The following is a 3,898-nucleotide window of genomic DNA, read 5'->3' on the forward strand; positions in this document are numbered from 1 at the left end:
GGTTTCTTCATTTAATTGCTTACAATATAAAGCAGCAATAAATTATGTTTGTGTGATAATCTGTTCATCAAGGAGAACACTAGAAAACAAATGCTTCTCAATGGGGAAAGGTTGGCAGCAGCTTCTGGATTTATGTAATTAAGACCTGTACTTGCTGGTCAGCGTTTCCCAACTGGCAGACTCCCAGCAGGGAATTAAACCAGCAGATTCTAGCTCAGCATGAATTCTGTGGGGTTTGTTCAGCTCTTGCGAATGGAAGCTACGATTATTCCTGAACACACCAAAGGAATAACCAAAGGGAAAAATTTCCTAAGGTAAGGAATATGTTCATACACACACATACATACAGATAAAATACAAATTTAGAAAACTGAAGATAATTCAGTTTGACAGAGATGAATAATAGAAGTGTCACTGTATTGCACATACGGAGTGAATATAACAAGAAACAGAAACCTGAAAGTACTGACTTCAGCTCATAGAAAATATATTGAGCTTTTCTTAGTGAAATGTCAACAGGCTCCTGCATTGTGTTATACTGAAATAACTTTCATGGTATGCGAAATTGCTAATGACAATGTTATACGAATTTTTTTTAATTTTTTTTTTTAAATGCTAAAAGGATTTTTATGGTAGACTTCAGCATACTTTTGCAGTGAATAAGTAATACTGTTTCACAAAGGACGAAATACATAGAGAATCACAGGATCATTTAGGTTGGAAAAGACCTTTAACATCGATGAACTTGACTGAAAAGCTAACACTGCAAATCCCACCACTAAAACCCACCCCTAACTACTACATACACACATAAGAAGGCCACTTTCTTCCATTTTCCAAAAGATGAATTTAAAATTTGGGACTCCTAACCTTGCACTGCAAAACAGAACCATCTTTCCTAAATTAGATATAAAATACATAATCTTTATTATATGTTTGATTCAATACCTGTTAAAGTCTCAGTAACCTCTGTTTGAATGTCAGACAAACTTACTAACTGAAGTCAATCTATGTCGTAATTCAAAGTAAATGCATCTGACCAACTAATATGTCTTTACTGGCCAAGTTTTTAGTATTGTGGCACTGGTGTGTTTTGAAGCAAATTCTACGTTACTGGTAAGAGAGTAGTCCTCTGCTTGTGCCATTTCAAATATACAGTATCAGAAAATCTAACAAATCTTGACATAAGGAGAAACGTTCATGTTGCATTTTACCCTTTTAGTCCTTCAAATGTGATCATTCTAGTCTAAGAAGCAAGAAGCGTGATACCAAATTGAGTATTTCTTTCTGCCACTGTAGATTCACTACCTTTGCTAAAATTATCTAAAATTTCATTTTATATTTATTCCATTAGCTTTGTTCTCTGTCTGTCTAGGTAGCAAATACCAGGATGGGGTTTTATCTATAAGCAATATTAACATTTAATTCATATTGAACTTCCTAATGCCTTCCATGCCCCTGCCTCCCATTCATTTTCCTTTCCCCAAAGCTATTTGCATGATTTCCTGTTACCCTGAGATGTGTCAATGAAAATGGAAGTGCTGCGGGGACCTAGAGCTGGCATGTGCTATCTTTGTTTGCTAGAATACCTTCCATAGAGAGAGGACAGCAAGCTACATTTTCTAGAGCAGCCTCACTGAAAATGATTGGAGGTTATTATGGGCGGGTGAATTGATGCTGTGCCCAACTGCTGTGGATGTCATGATGGGCACTTTTCTGTTCAGTTTATTATGGTTTGTTGGGTGGTTTTCATAGCAAGTACCAAAAATTACGTACTTCTAAATTGCCAGGTCAAAGAACATAGGCATTTCTCTGAACAGCAGTGTGGAATGTAAGATTCATAGTATACAAGTTCAAAGCTATATCTATCATTTCTACTTCTGTGTATGGAAAATGCCTAGCCTTGAGCATTTAATAATTTCTTTACAATAATATTTTAGCACAACCTTTTAAAATAGAATGTTTCAACCTTTATAGTTTGTCCTAGGAAGGAGAAACTGTTCTTAACTGAAGTGTATTGGAGACCATAAATATTCAGAGATTTCTTTGCCAGATACACATTTTACAGCATTTCTGGAACTTTTCACTTTCTCTCTTGCCTCTGTCCCCTCTTGCATCTGTGCTGTATTCTAGCCTAGGTTGCCATTAAGACCTCTCTCACTGCACTTTCAAATGCTATAGCTTCTTATTTGAATAATCTCTTGCTTCTTGCTAAACACATTGCAGAAACACATAGACCAGACAAAAGATGTACTCTCGCTTAAATATTTATATTGGAAAACTCCTTCGGGAAGTATTTCAGTTGAATGAGGTCTCTGTTGCATCCCCACATACTATGGAGGCTTAGTCCAAGCTAGAGTTTAAAATAAAAGTTTGCAGGGCAGAGAGTGTTTCTCAAAATATGTTTGTGCTGCTAGTCTACAATTCTGTTAAACATTAATTTTTATGCTCTTTTAAGTTTAATGCATAGCTTTGTGTCACTTGTATGTATTTTAAAGGAAAGTCTTGGGCTAAATTCCAGGAAGAACCCAATCTCAAGGTTGGCTGACTTTTTGGTGTTGACACATTTGTCAAAGTTTTGAAAGATTTTTAAAACTACTGAAAGCAAGCAGTAAGAGAAGCACACTCTGTATAGATGTACATATACTCTGTATAGGCACATTCAGGTTTTTTTTTAAAAAGTAATTGAATTAATGAGGTATTAATTTACTTTCATACCTCAATTTACTAACTTGAACTGATGATAGGTAATATGTGTGTCTGCTAAGTGATGCATATACATCTTTCAGGACTTAAAGATTCTTGAGTTTGTACGTCAACAATTATATAAAACACGATCCTCTTGCTAACTCCTTTTAGTCAATCCTACTTCAGTCTTACAAATATAGATTCTCTGCTTACAGTTTTAAAAATGTAAGGGATTCATATACAAAATTACATAGGTGAGTGGAAAAAAGCCAAGAAAGTGAAAGCCAAACCAAGTGAAGTAATTTTTTCTAGTTCACACATTTTACTTTTGTATTATTGTAATTTTTGCTTAGGCATGCCAATTTCATCCTCTTATGTCAGTTCCTAACAGGAAACTTCCATAACTAGATGTGGAAGAAGTGTTTCTTTAGAGAAAGAAAGGTAGCTAGAGCATAAACAGTATCTGGTTGGTGTACCTTTTCCCCCTAAAGTCTTCAGTTTCTGACAGCAGTCACTAAAGCCTACTGCTGCTCATAAAGAGAAAAGAAGTCAAGATAATTGAAGGAGTCAAGAATTACCTAACAATGGGATGAGAGGGGTGATAAAATACTTAATTAGCAAAAAAAAAAGAAAGAGTACATTAAAAAATAGGAGACTGAAGAACTAAAAGAAACCTGAATAGAATCTAAAACGATACTGCAGGAGCACAAAAAGCAGTAGTTACCATGTTGAGCTAGAAGGAGGTGGAGAATAGGTAATATTTTTCCTTTGCAAATATACATTTTTTGTACTTTTGACATAACACTGGTCTTGCTTGTGGTGCTGACAGCTTCTTTCTCTTTTGAACAGAAGTCACAGAGTACCAGTATACTGATTCACCATTGAAAGGTCTTTGAAAGTGGAAATCCTTGTTAGTGTTTATTTTTCTGAACTGCTGGACTTGCAGACCGAGTAGAATATGGTTAGAGTCCCCTGGGAGCTGTGCATGGGCATAGTAAATGCCAATCATCCTGGATGTTACCATCTGTTTACATTAAGACAAGCAATCAATTTTTACAGATTGTCATAAACCAGGGAGAATTTTCTACTTACATAGAAAAAATTAAATTTCCCTCAGCTTTTTTCCTCTTCCTCTTTTATAGCAGCATGAAACTACACAAAAATAAAGTTGGTAGCCTTGATGGAATAAAAATACTCTGGTTTAAACAAT

This window comes from Aphelocoma coerulescens, chromosome 2 (assembly GCF_041296385.1).
Source record: "Aphelocoma coerulescens isolate FSJ_1873_10779 chromosome 2, UR_Acoe_1.0, whole genome shotgun sequence".
NCBI lineage: Eukaryota > Metazoa > Chordata > Aves > Passeriformes > Corvidae > Aphelocoma > Aphelocoma coerulescens.